The sequence below is a fragment of the Labeo rohita genome, chromosome 11 (assembly GCF_022985175.1).
Source record: "Labeo rohita strain BAU-BD-2019 chromosome 11, IGBB_LRoh.1.0, whole genome shotgun sequence".
In the NCBI taxonomy this organism is placed as follows: domain Eukaryota; kingdom Metazoa; phylum Chordata; class Actinopteri; order Cypriniformes; family Cyprinidae; genus Labeo; species Labeo rohita.
In genome coordinates this window covers 4360121-4375533 of record NC_066879.1, presented here as the reverse complement: position 1 = coordinate 4375533, position 15413 = coordinate 4360121, and the positions used below count along the sequence as shown (strand labels likewise).

Genomic DNA, 15413 nt, shown 5'->3' with positions numbered 1-15413 from the left:
CATGAGAATAGTAATATATTTTTACTCCAAACGAGTGTTTTAAATAACTTCCTTCTGAAAACTGACAGAGAATGAAGCAGAATTACATTGCTATGTCGATTAGCATTGCCTTATAAGTACATATCCTTATTAAAATACCTGAGATGGCTTGAAGAACACAGATAAACCACATACTGTTGCAGTCGTGTGTTGACCGTCTTCATGTTTTATCAGATAAAACATTTCGTTCTGCATTTCACTTATCTGGATGCTTAAGGGATTTCCTGGAACATAAATTCTGTTACTCCTGTGAGTATCACTTAAGTGGACTTTCTGTCCGAGAGCGTCCTCCAGCTTCGAGCATGAATGAAGAGATTTACATGTGAGAGTTTAGAGCTTCATAATGGCGCTGGCACTCTATTATTATAGCCCCGTTTCCACCACAGGAACTTTGTAGGTACTCTGTGTGTTTCCACCACAGGAACACTCATAAAAATTTGCTCCTCAGAAAGGTCCGGAGGGGGTGGGACTTGGGCGCTGAACATGCTGATTGGTTGAGTTCTATTGTATTTTATTTTAACCACCATTTATTTGCATAATTTTTTTTAAATATTACTGTTATCGTGTCATGAAATGTAGTTCTGCAATAAAAAAAAAAATAATAATAATAATAAAAATAGTCTTTGATATAGGCTAGACCAATTCTGTGTTTGCAAACAGCGATGACGTTCTTTGTGGGCGGATCCTATCTGGTGGCAGAAAATGGCAGTTTTTAAGTAGCGGTCTTTGTTAGCCATGGAATAAAAGAAAGGAAAAAAGGTAAATTTGAGGTTATATTTCAAAATTCTGACTTTATTCTCACAATTCTGAGATTATATCTCACAATTCTGATGAGAAAAATCATCGCGTCATTCTCTCTTTCCCCCTCAGCTCAGAATCGTAAGTTTATATCTAATACTTCTGGCTTTTTTTCTCAGAATTGACTAACTCTTTATTGTTGAGTTAAGTCGAGTTATGAAGTCCAAAATACGAGATATAAACTTGCGTTTAGGAGAAAAAAAAGTCAGAATTGTGAGATAAAATGCAAACTGTTACAGGTTTAAATAGTATTTCATGCTGTATGTCCCCGATGAACTGCATATGTAAATATTATGTAGACCTATTGTTTTTAAATCACATTTATGCTTTAAAAGTAGAGTAATTATAGCAGATCTCATCTATAGTCAGTCAGTTTAAATGTCTGTGTTTAGCTAAAAATGATTTGCATTCCGATTCTGACATCCAAAGGCACAAAAATAGATTTTACCCATTTCACTCCACTTGTTAGCATTGTTTTTCAGCCACCACAACGCACACAGCTGTAAGTGATGTAACTGTGAAGTCTACTCCAAATTGGTCTATTGTGACACACCTAATTAACATGATAACAATATTTTATTACTTCACCTTATCACGATTATCATCAATACCGGTATATCACAACACCTCTAGCCAAAATGTTCAAATTTCATTCCATTATTATTACTATTTAATTTTTAAGAGATTTCAGGAGAAACATCTAAGACAAAGCAATTGCATGAATGAATTAGACCAGGAAACCACGCAACTAAAAAATGGTCCCAGAGACACTGGGAATCACAATAGCTGAATGTCAATACAGGATGAAGACCTGACTGGGGAAAAGACCCCCAACCAAAAATCTGCGGTAACACAAAACCATTCATGGATCTGTGGATCAGTCCACCGAGAGCATACCTAAAACATTAACCAAACTTTCAGCCAGTTCTGATCTAGAATCAGTTTCATATAGTGAATGAAAAGGAAACAAATGCCACAAAGTGTGCAGCAAATGATGATGAAGTAAAGCCAAACAGCTGGTCACCACCACTATATTCTGCTTGTGTCCTCTTTCTCTCTTGTGATAAATGCACTGCTCTTTTTTATTGTCCCTGTATTTTGTGACCCTGCCACTTGGATGTGGATTTGGACAATCAATGAGAGCGGTTCGTCGCTGTCGGAGTCGGGGTCTTTCTCCTTGCCCTCATCCCTGCAAAGGCGTGCTGAGGCCGGCCACTGTCCCGATTATCTCACACCCCTCTATCGCTAATGACCAGACTCCTGCAGGCTGCCGCGTAATTATAATAATGACTAAACGTGCCGGGCGTGCAAAGAGAGCGGCCGAAGGAGAAACAGAGAACGGAGACGGGAATAGAAAAAAAGAGCGAGTGAGTGTGATCAATTGTTAATTTTACAAAGTCACTGAGATGTGTCAGCGGTGTCAATAAGTGAATTAATTTGTCTGTGGGGCTCTGGAGTGTAACACCGTATTGCCGCGTTCCCTCAGGAGCACGGCCGTCTAACCTCTCTCACTTATTCTCGCTTTCACACACACTGGCTTTTATACACATTAAGACACACACACTCAAATCCAAACTCCTGGGTTATTCAGCACAGTGAAAAAAAAACCCTGGATTTACATATGCTCATATACAGAACAGCATAAAACCCCAAACCCTTGTGACTCTAACTCATTGGGATATTGACGTCTTTATCCTTTTGCTTCTGGCACCATTTTATGAACACAATAAGATGTGTGTTACAGTGATTTTACTGTGTTTAAAAGAGGTTTTAAGCAGTCTGCTTCACTTCTAGCTTAAGAACGTCCCTTAGCTGTAGTAAAATCCCTGTAACGTATTGGTCTTATTGCTTTAATAAATCAGGCTTAATGCCTTAAACACCTTACAGTGCGCAGAGATGCACTCACTTCACTGCAGTGAGCAAACCAACGCACGTGAGCTCTAGTTAATCACACCGACAATAATGCTATCCATCATTTAGATTAACCATAACCACTACAAACATACACAGCAGACACAGAGGTGTGAACTTACGCACATGAATGCACTCACACACAAGCACAGTTTATAGACTCTTCATCTATATTAATATGACATAATATGACAAAACATAGGCTGTATCCGAAATTACCCCCATACCCTCAAACTGGCACTATTGGAGGGAACAGCCATTTTTAGTGGTGTCCAAAACTATAGTGGACATTCTCGAGTGCACTCATTCAATCCCTAAATGCACCACAAAAACAAGTATACACTTGAGTGTACACTCAACGGCTAGAGATAACCCATAATGCACTGTGAGAGTCGCACGCCCAATGAATTCCCACATCTCGCCAGAAGATGGCACCCACAGCTGAATCATCCATCCATTCATTTAACAACACACTCAAATACAGCATAATACAACACAGGTACGAATTCATTATTAAATTGTTTAACTAGAGTTTATACATCATTTCAGTGACAGAGTTCAAGATAAATCCTTTAATCTTACTACTGGAGCAGCCCGTTTCAAATAATTATTAAATAGCAAGCAAACAATGCAAAAGCGGCAGTACTTCCGGTGAAGTCAGTGTCCGAATTCACTCACTCATTTTCATTCACTCCTTCAAGAGAACTGTATGAGTGGACTAATGTAGGGAATAGTGGGAATAGGGCAATTTTAGAACAGCCTTATTCTCATAGCTTCATAAAATTAAGGTTGAACGACTGATGTCACATGGACTATTTTAAGAATGTCCTTACTAACTTTCTGGGCCTTGAACATGGTAGTTGCGTTGCTGTCTACGCAGGGTCAGAAAGCTCTTGGATTTCATTAAAAATATCTTTGTGTTCCAAAGATGAACAAAGGTCTAATGGGTTTGGACTGACATGAGGGTGAGTAATTAATGACACAATTTTCATTTTTGGGTGAACTATGCCTTTAACTATATACTTGACTTTAGATATATATTATTTAGTTTGCACTTATACTTTCATCATTCTGAGTTTATATTTCTAAATTCTAACTTTTTTTTACTCACAATCCTAAGAAAATTTACAGAATTGCAAGATGCAAAGTCAAAAACTTTCAACTACCTTTTTTATTTTTTATTCTGTGATGGAAACAAAAAACAGAATTGTGAGAATTCTCAGAATTCTGAGAAAAACGTCCAAATTGCAAAAAAAAAGCATTACACTACTGAACTTGCTTTTATTTAAAAACACAAATTTGTTAAATGAGTTAAATTAGCTAATTTGTTGACTGTTTTAGTTTGGTATGACACCCCTGAATATGTATTTATTACAATATATTGTATTTTTAATCTAATTAATTACATGATGCGTCGATTAATTAATCTAATTAAATGCTAAATAAATGATGTGAGTAAATGATGACAGAATTAAATTTCTGTGGGGGGTGAACTATCCCTTTAATGTTTTTATTATTTTTGTTTTGTTTTGTTTTTGTTTTAATGAAATGATACTCTAAACAAGAAACTAAATCTGCCAGCAGGTGGCAGTAAATGCCTTTATGAGTCATTCACTAATTTGATTCGATTTGTTCGAATGGCTGATTCCTTTAGAAATGAAGTAAACGTCTCTCAGTATAAATGGGCCTTTGAATCACTGATTCACATGATTTGTTCAAAACACGAATTCATTAAGAAACTAAACACCCTTGTGTTGGTTGAAGACATGCAACAATTTTGCTGTGGCTTCAAAGGTAATATGTTCTCTGCAAAACTGAGCAAAAACACTAATATAATGCTTAAAATGTAACACAATATCAACTTCTTGTCTGAACTGTTGTATAAAATCACATTTAAGCTCATGATAGATCGGGACAAATTTGTGTGATATTGTATGATACCTTATGATATATATATGAGATAAAACACATACAGGGGAATTTTTTGCACCAATATCTTTAATTTTAGGGCATAGATGCATTTATGGAGTTGTTGCCCTGCATCATATTTGTCATTGGTCAGCTGTATGAAATATAAGACGATGTACAGGTCTGGGGGCAGGTCCAGCGCGTTAACTGCGTTAACATATTGTAATCACATTATTTTTTTTATAACTAATTAATTAAGTTCATGCGTTAAACTGCCAGCGCTCATTTAAACACATTTAAATACAGCTTGAATGGTTCAAGGACTGTACTCTAGTGACAAATGCACATGTCAAGGGATTTTCACCATCTATTTTCATCAATGCTGTATTTTTTAGCAGGTGTGCGTAGAAGCCTAGCCACCATTTATGAACTCTCCACCTTCTGAGCTTTTAAATCTCACAATAGGTTTAAAAGCTCATATCAGCCACTGACAAGACAAAACTGATTTATTGACAGAGACTGTTGAGAGTTGACTGAGAATCTCTACAATTGAAAAGCAACATTTCGGTTCCATTTGCTTGGGCCACAAAAGCACTTAAAGCCGGCCACAAAACTGATGCACATTTAATAGGCTTATTCTTTTCATTCAGTGTTGTAACCTGAATACTGAAGGTATTGCTTCACCTTATGCCAAAGCAACCCAATCCACTAAAAGGAGCAACCTATGGTTTGGGGCTATACTGTTCTGTGGAGTTATTGTCTGTGTTGTGTGTGTCTTTTTTAAAGACAATAGCCCAGGCTTCTGCTCTGGTGTGGTAACACCTCAACATATTTTAATTTAAATCTGACAGCTCTCACTGACACTGCTCAGATCAGACAGAAGTGTGTGCCTATCCGACGTATCCCATGCTAAAGCCGAAGAGCTTTTTCCTTTAGCCTGTTATTTAAAGCAAATCCCATTGAAATGGGTGTCAGCCATTCTGAGTGGAATAAACCAATCCAAGTCGCCACTCAGTGCAGAAAGCAAGAGGCCCTGATGCTGTTTAATACCATCAGAGCAGACAGTAAAAATTGTAAAGCTATGTCAAAGGAAAAAAGGAATAATGGACAGGAATATGAGCTAATACACATACAAAAAAGCGCAGAACCATGACGGTACAGTGAAGGTATCAGATGGTACTTTGATATTTGATACAGTGTTACTGAATGATTATCATTTTCATATCATAGTATGTGTGTGGTGCTACAAGGAATTTCAAATGGCAATACCATGAAACATATCCAAAAATCATGGTACTTTGAGGAGTTTTTTAAATATGTATGTTTCACATTTCAGTTTTCTAAGGTTTTATCAGTAATTTCATTACATTCTATACATCATTCCATTTACTGCTTAACAAATTAGACACAAAATAGCACAAGAGATTGGTTTACAGGGACAGTGGTCAAAAATACAGTTTTGTAACTGTATTTTTCAGTCTTTTCGCAAGATAAAACAATAACACTTTACAATAAGGTTCCATTAGATAATGTTAATGTATAAACATGAACAAACAATGAACAATACATTTATTACAGTATTTATTCATCTTTGTTAGTTAATGTTGTTAGTTCATGTTAATTCACAGTGCATTAACTAATGATAACAAACACAACTTTTGATTTCAGTAATAAATTAGTAAATGCTACAATTAACATTAAGATCACTAAATGTTGTATAAGTCATGTTCACTCTTAGTTGACGTTAACTTAGGTAGTTAACTAATGAATCTCACTGTAAAGTGCTACCAATAAATCTCCATTGATAAATCAATAAATTATCCATATATGCATATCATGCAATGCTCAATAACTAGCAGAAATCTCAAATAATCAAGTGATCAATAATTCTGCATAATCCACAGATACTCATCAAATAAAATAAATGAATGAAACTGAGTTAATAATTTAATTTATCATACAACTTTTACTAATAGTTTCCGTTAGGAAAAAACTTACATAATTAATTACAATCAAAACAATCAGCCAAACAATAATGTGAACATCACATAATATTACACTGACATTATTGATAACTGAGACGTAAGATGGTGGTAGTTGCTTTTGTATAAAAACGAGAGAACGAAAGTAGTGCCGGTTTCAGTTACCCAGATGAGCAGTCTAGCATAAAGCATTGATACTGACTACAGTGAATATTTCACTCGATTTACCGGTTAGAATCAGCTATACCAGACAGCAGTGTACTTAAATTGAAATTTCCAAAACCGGTGTGCTACAAACAAACTTGCTTTAGCATTTTATACTTTTGATGTATGTTTTCCCCTGCGTTTTGAGCTTTCAACTCTATTTCTCTTAAACTTTTTCATTGACTAATGTGCCCTCTCAGGCCTCCCTTGTTTTTAAGGTTTCAGGGCCAAGTGGCGTGAAGTGACTGCGTGAGAGAGGGGAAAATACGAAAGAGCCTCCCGAGGCCCGACTCCCTCCAGTGTGTCTGTTTTTCACTGTCAGCACTCGCGGAGCACGGTATTGAGACCTGCGTCCAGCGGAGCATTGAGGTTTGTGAGGGAAAGAAGAATGAGCGAACTGGGGGAGAAAATGGCCATCAGGGACAATCTCATTTACAGATGAGAGACTTTCCCATCACTGCCTTCTGTTCCTCGTGAATCTCTCACTCTGTCTCTCTCCATCATTAATTTCTTTCTCACCCCTTTCGATTTATATCACTCCCTCCTTCTCTTTAATAACCCTCCCACCGTCTCTCTTTTTGCGATGCTCTCTCGCTCTGCCTCTCTCTCCACGGTCCTTGTCCGTTCTAAGAGCATCCATCCATCACGACAGCACAGAGTGGATCGGCTAATGCCAGCTCAGAGCTCAGAGAGCAGATCTGACCAGCTGAGCTGCTCACAATCCGTGCCTTATCTATCAGAGATCCCCCCGAGCATCCCTCGTTCCCCCTTTCTATCCCACCACTTCCCTTCCTCCCTCGTATATGAACACGACTTGTCGTCCCACGTACTAAGTAAAGGAGAAAAGAAAAATATTTTGCTTACTATAATGCAAAAAAAAAAAAAAGTAATTATCTGAAAATTTAGCCAAAGCTGTATTTCAATTATATATGGGTCAATCTATTAAAACAACATTTTAAAAAATAAATTATTAAATAAATAGACAAATGATTGATTATTATTATTATTGTTGTTGTTGTTGTTGTTGTTGTTATATTATTACAAAAGTAATTTTAAATGTTTTTTCCAAAACAACATAAGGACTACATATCATTTCCCTTAGAGGTGGAAGTCCATATATATCTGGTGGTTAGTCTGTATAAAATAAAATAAAATAAAATAAAGATTTTTTAAAATTATTATTATGATTATAAAAATAATTTTAAATGCTTTCCCAAAATAACATAAGATGCAATGAACCATCATAAAAGAACCTGTATCGTTTGGTGAAAGTTTATGTATATTTGGTGGTTAGTCTATTTAAAATAAAATACAACAGTCTATTTAAAATACAATACTAAAATTAATTAAAATTAATTAATAAAATTATAAATGAATAAATATTATTTTTATTATTATTATTATTATTATTATTATTATTATTTTGTTTTTTTTTACAAAAAAGATTTTAAATGCTTTTCCCAAAACAACATAAGATGCAGTGAATAATTATAAAAGACCCTGTATTATTTCCATTACAAGTGGAAGTCTATATATATATGGTAGTTAGTCTATTTAAAATAAAATAAAATTACATAAAAAATAATAATAAATGAATGAATAAATAAATAAATAAATAAATAAATAAATAATGCATTTCTTCCAACAAAAACTGAATGAACAATCACCACATAATTTTTAATTCAGTGCTGAAAGTCATTTTGTTGTCAGGTGACATGAAAACCATAAAACAGAAAGAAGAAAAGAAAAGAAAAGAAAAGAAAAGAAAAGAAAAGAAAAGAAAAGAAAAGAAAAGAAAAGAAAAGAAAAGAGCGATGCAGGTATACGAGTTAACACAGAAACACAGAACTGACATCAATAGAGGGGAAACCAATCGACTGCAGGCAGCCGCCCAGATGTGCTCTTGCACAATGCACATGCTCTCTCTCTCTCACCGTCTTTCTCTCCTACATCTCTCTCAAAGACTGCGATTCAAGGCCCAAATGAAAGGGATGCCTGTGTGTGTGACAGAGTTGGAAAAATACATGTGTAGCTCTTCTTACGCACAGGTTTCATTGCGCAATCTCCGCAGGGCTCAGCTGTGCTGTTTGGCTCTTAATGTGAGTGTCGATGACAATTAAGTCGCTTTACATTTTCGCCCAACCTCGGCTGAACTACTGACACGACCGTCTCTGCGGTGCGCAGCGGAGGACGCGAAACAAAGGGGAAATAATTACTCGCTCTCAATACTTATTGGGCAGAACAAATGGCAGGGAAGGGGGAAAGGGGTGGAGATGAAGATGAAGAGCAATTACTACATGATGTGAGGAGGCTGGCGCGTTTAGTCCAGGCGGCATGCGCTGCCAATACATCGCGCTTCAGCCGCGCAGCTCTATTGCCTCTCCATTGAGAGCGCATTCAAAGCGCCAGATCAGCGAATCTCTCACGGTTACTGTTCCGACAGGCGCGTAAACAGCTTTGAAAACCCTATGGATTGCTTTTTTAGTCTGCTCTTATGGTTACCTCTTCTGGCAAATCCGATTTGTTTGAGGAAACGTAAAAATACGCACTCCGGCTAACTTGTAACATAACTTTTATCTGTTATCTATGTTTTAATTTATACGGTATGTACTTGTATGAAAAAACAGCTACTTTTACGGCTGATTCTTTAAGCGTGCGTTATGAAGTGCAGCTTTAAGTGCCAAACATGCCGCACAAATGCTGAAACTTGAGTATTTCCAATATGTCTAAAAGCCTGTTTTAGTGCCAAAATGGAAATTGGATGTCATCTTGTAGATGCGCTGAAAGTTAAACATTTCAGATCATTATAAAGGGTCTCTGTCGCCCTCACTTAGCTTAGAGTTGCAGTGTTCCTTCGCATCACAATTAATAGGTGTATGTTCTGTATTAATAGATCATTTAGTTTGATGTCTATGCATCGCCACCATGCAACAAGCAATGTGTGAACCTGCCAGAGGATGATGAGGAGGAGGAAGAGAGTGGGAGGCGCTCAAATGATTTGTTAAGAATATTTATTTACATAACAACTAATGTTTTCTAGAGAAAACAAATGTTCTTAAGAACAAATTACAATCTCTCCTGCAGTCAATTACTTATGTTTATTAAAGCAGGCCCACATAAAGTTATGCCTTGTCGCTTGTCGTGTAAATTTAAGCTTGTCACGTGGCATGCGCAGACTGCGGAGCATCACTTTAAACGCGATTTTATCAAGACTTTATAACAATCGTTTCAATGCACGGATCGAAATGCCTTCACAATATTTATCAAGCGTCCCATTTACTGTAGAAATAAATTCAGATGAGATCCGTTTAAGTTAAAGACGCGTTTTTACGCGCTACAGATAACGATGCATTTGGGAACGCGTACTACTTACGTGCGACTAATGCTCTACTTAGCGCTTCTGGAAAGCCAGCCAATATCAATTTGCAGCCAACAACTAATCAATGTCACTGTTTAAGCTGAAAAGCGAAGCAAAAGAGAGGATGAGAAGCAGTTTACCTCCGTTTATGAAAGCGAGGGCATTCTCCTTGCTTCAAAACGTACCAGGAGTCCTGAAGACAGATGTTTGTTTCAAATGGGCTTACTTTCTACTCACTCCAGCTCAATAGTCGCCTGTCCATCACACGGAGAGTTCATAAACCGAATATGCCCATTATTTTGCGAATGTCTTCGCCACACATCACCGACGGGATGAATGAGAGAGGACGAGAAAGAAAAAAGCGGAAAGCGCCGTCAGCGTTTGAATCTCAGAAAAGAAGTGCGTAAATCCATATGGGGGTTAGTAGACTAATGACCTTATAATGTTCCAGACATGCTTGTTAGGTTATTAACAGCTGTCTTCCTGCGGAACCGCTGGGACTGTGAGTGATGGGGAAGTCTGCGATGATAACTGCGCCGCGCACACTCCTCCCGAGCTGCGATCGATTTGACAAGAGAATTGCGAACTTGCCTTGCTTATTCCGCACACGTGCGTCGGCTGCACCCCCGCCCCGTGCGCGATCTTTCAAGTAGCCACGCTAACTGATGTCATAGCTTACAAGTGTTGAACTGAACGGCTGTACTATAACGACAAGCCTGGCTAAAAGTGAGTGAAAAGGTTTTTAATTTTTCACACCTCTCCAACCGCGCGGTCGCGTTTTTTTTACCATGCGCTCAAACAGGTTAATCCTTCAGAGATCGATTTTGTCTGTTTCGTTCAGTCTCATAGCCGGGCACTCTTTAGATTTCTATCATGTGGCAAATGATGTTATCAATAGCCAATCACAGTCTGACAGCCCTCAAGGTTGAAATGAAATCTCCACTGTCAATTACAGATCTACCAGTCCTGGATGCCCCTACACCAAAAGGTCATATGTAGTTTAAAGGTTTAACATCTGATACTTCTGAAAGTGTGTATTTTCTCATCAGCGCACTACGTCTGAATTAAGGAGGGATAAAAAGGCCTTGGTTAAGCCATACACACACCACCCTTTGATATGCATCTCCAAACCCCGGCCGTCGCGCCTAGGAAATTGGAATCTTTGTCTCCTTCAGGTATAAAAAAAAAAATAGATAAAAGGGGTATTCGGTACAACGAGAAATATAACCCATTAGAATGCTCATTTTAAAAGTACTGCCATTGCACTCAATATTCCATGCTATTTGTTTTCAACATTGAACATCCTCTTTGGCCCGGACATTTACCTAATAAAATATTAAACACAAACAACCTTGTGAAGCTCTCTAGATGTTCGCTACTTGTTTTCATGGACCTCGGGCAAAATTGCTGGCCAGTTGCACTTTTGCAAGAACGCATGGAGTCGTATCACATGTTGTGGCGCCGTGTGCAGAATATTTAAATGTGGATCACAAGGCTAGTGTATGAAGCGAGAATCACACGTCTTTGTTGACCTGGCCCTCCAATCATGACTTTACACATCTAAAAAAGGTTCCAAAAGGGGGTTTTTGCAGTGATTCCATAGAAGAACCAAGAACCTTTCAGTGAACAGTTCCTCAAAGAACCATTGAAGAACATTTTAAAAATCTAAGAACCTTTCTCAACTATAAAGAACCTACTCTGCATTTAAAAGGTTTCATGGATAATCAAGGTTCTTCACAGAACCACTAATGCCAATAAAGAACCTTTATTTTTAAGAGTGTAGAGTCCTATGGGCCCACATACTATCGATACTATAAATTTGTTTAAAAGTGTATGAATGAGCACTAAAAGAAACTACTGCACGTGGAAAATATGTAACAAGGGTTTGCTGATAGCTTCTTATCTAAAAGTAAAGGTTTTTCTCTTAAAAATAATGTCACCAAAGGGGTGTTTACGCAGTAATGTCATAGAAGAACCATTTTTGGTTCCCCAAAGAAGCTTGCATTGAACAATCCTTAAATGACCATTTTGAAGAACATTTAAAAAATCTAAAGAACCTTTTTCCGCTTTATAAAGCTTTTCTGCATTTGAAAGGTTCTATAGATGTTCAGGAACGTTTTTTCTTAGTGTGAAGAACATTTGTGACCCTGGACCACAAAACCATAAGGGTCAATTTTTTGAAACTGAGATTTATACATCAACTGAAAGCTGAATAAATAAGCTCTCCACTGATGTATGGTTTGTTAGGACAATATTTGGTTGAGATACAACTGTTTAAAAATCTAGAATCTGAGGGTGCAAAAAAAATAAAAAATATTGAGAAAATTGCCTTTTAAAGTTGTCCAAATGAAGTTCTTAGCAATGCATATTACTGATCAAAAATTAAGTTTTGATACATTTACAGTTACAAGAATCTTTTTCCACTATAAAGAACCTTTTGTGAATTGAAAAGGTTCCGTGACTGATAAAGGTTCCACAGATGCCAATAAAGAACCTGTATTTTTTGCATTTGTCATTGCATTATATTCTGTATTTTACTTCTCTACAGAGTTTGATTTAGGCCCACGGACAGCACGTCTTGCTTTCACGACTGGACTTCCTTTTGTCACTCAAGCAAGCTGGCCTCAAGAATGAGTATTTTGCGTATGGCTTACGGCATTTAATGTACAACTGGCATATGAGAGAATGCAAATCGTAATAATGCTGATAGAGTAGAATTGGAGGAAAGGGCACAAATGTCTTTTATCAGAGAGCTTGTGTTATAGGATCCCCGCTGAGACTTCTTCCTTCTGAGATTGTTCTCTCGGAGGACCGAGCATTATGGAAATGTCTGATCATAACTTGAGGAATATTTCTTCCAACACAATCAATATTTCCACATTTATCCTCCGAAAGAGAACGTTTTCTTGCTTTGTGGGACGCCTGTAGAAGTGGGTATGTAAGATGAACCGTTGGTAATTGATTTATTTCTGTTCAGTGGTGAGAATTTTTTTTCTTCTTCGTGAGATGAATTAGATTAAGCCACGTTGATACACGCAGGATAATGGATATTATGTATGAAGACAATGGAAATGGGTGATGGATGATGACAAACAAATCTAATCTGGGTTCCAAAGCAGGAAAGAATGGGAGAATCATAACTGAACAGTGCCGAAGGATCATCGCGTAGCGCTCTGTCGAATGTCAGAGCGAAAATTCATTTCCTGAAATATTGACACCAAGGGAAGAAGGATAAAAGAGACCGTGTGTCACACAGCCAAAAGACAACGGGGCCAGACAGGAAAGTTAGGCCCACAAACAGCCAAATATTCAGTTTTCATTTGGGTCATTCCACAAAAAGGATGCATTTTGGGCAAACTGTGGCTTTAACAATGAAAAGCTGACACCAGCTTTTGTTTGATGTGTTACTGAAGGCAAAAAAAAATTATAATATGGTTTGTCCGGAATGTTAGCACAAGTTCAGTAAACAGTAAACAAAACTTTCTATTGTAAACTAGATACTTGTAATAAATATAACATCTCTAATTAGTGTCACAACCTTTAGCAAAAAGGCCGGTATGACTAAATGAAGTAGAACTGTCATCTATAAATCAGTTTAGCCTGAGATGACACAATGCGATTTAGTTACACTTAATAAAATAATAATCATTGAAAATAGCTCAAATTATAGCTTACATTTCATGGAATGACCATTATAATCTCCCCATTCCTGCAGAGGTAACAGCTTATTTGCATGACGCAGTGTGTATGTAGTGAGGATATAGGGTTTAGGGAACACATTCCTCCAGCAGAAGTGAGAGGGGAAAGGAGGGCGGTAATAATTGCTCACTCCCAAACAATTCCACCAGTGACATCCCATTACTTTAAACACGACAAAATAAGGCCACCCGCGCGCGGAGAAAGAATTCACTGAATAAGACATGAAGGGAAAAGGCTGGCGTTATTAGCTGTGTAGGGTTCATCATTAGAAAGCCTTGAGACGCAGCGTAATCCTTCACGCCCGCGACTATAACTCTCCTGTTACTAGCAGTAATTACAGCGCAAGTGCAGCTCGCCGTTTGTAATAAACTGTCTGTGTTCGAGCACATACTCATTTAGACTCTATAACAACCGGGAGACAATGAAAGCAACGTTGCTTCATCACTTACCTCTGACAAGTGCGTACGAAGTACAAGATTGTGAGAAAACTCAATGAGAGAGAGAAAGAAGAGCATAAGTGATAAACCTATCGAAACTATGATACTAAAGTTTATATATAACGCTTTGAGTGTATTTTCACAAACTTTAGCAAAGTTACAAATCGTGTGAGAATGAGACGGGCGTCAGCATCTGGTGGGCATTCGGTTCAGATGATGCGCAATCATTAATGGTGTTATAGCGCTATCTAGCGGCCTCAAAATGCAAGCGCAAAAGGTCCTTCAGCAGGTAAGCAGTGTATATATTTTTAAAAAATATGGAAATCTTTATGTAAATTAATTATTTTATTTTTACACTCAAAAAACGTGCTGGGGTAAATACAACCAAACGACTGGAAATGTTAAACCCAGTAGTTTTATTTAACTCAACTATTGTTTAAAATTACTATATGGCTGGCTTAAAAATAGGTCATAAATTAAAAATCAGAGACATAATTACTAGAGAAATCAGCAATAAACAAAAGGTGAACATTTACTATTAATAAGCAATTAAAAATGTTTATTATGTATTCATTTTATTCATTATTTATTTAACTTAATAATAATTTTTTTAATTTTGGGTTCATTTTAAGCATGAAATACAGTATTTATTTAGCAATTCTTGAGTTAAATAAAGTAAATATATAATATATATATATATAACCCAACCGCTGGGTCATAACAACCAAACCGAATTCCTGGGGTTGTCTGTATTTCACCCAGCGCTGGGTTGTTTTTAACCCAGCAATTTTAGAGTGTATCACATTTAAGTTACAATTAAGGGTTTGTAAATAAACTTTAGTTTGAGATGTTACCTTTTTTTTTTTCTACACTCTAAAAAACCCAACTTTGGGTAAAAAATTATGACTAACCCAAATATTAGATTACATTTTTAAATAAAAATTTTAACCCAATAGTTGGGTTATGTGCGCTACAGATGTAAAATGAAAAATTGGCAATTTATTGAGAAATATTCCAAACGTTTCTTAATTTTTCTCCTAATCAGAATGTTTCAAACAACTTTGGTTTAACTGGTTT

The 15413-nt window shown here is 36.9% G+C and overlaps 1 protein-coding gene across 5 annotated transcripts in view; it reads right to left on the bottom strand.

Moving 5' to 3' along the window:
- Window positions 1–14395, bottom strand: part of tafa4b (TAFA chemokine like family member 4b) — a 61201-nt gene extending 46806 nt beyond the window's left edge. The window contains exons 1-2 of one of the 5 annotated variants that reach the window (XM_051122133.1): window positions 10637–10753; window positions 10341–10509 (exon numbers count right to left, since the gene is read on the bottom strand). The gene's annotated coding sequence lies outside the window, so the exon portion shown is untranslated. Of the gene's footprint in view, window positions 1–8888; window positions 8910–10340; window positions 10754–14348 lie in introns of those variants that run through there. The other 4 variants (XM_051122134.1, XM_051122132.1, XM_051122135.1 and 1 more) reach the window with 4 other exon arrangements.
- Between the last annotated feature and the right edge of the window lie 1018 nt (window positions 14396–15413).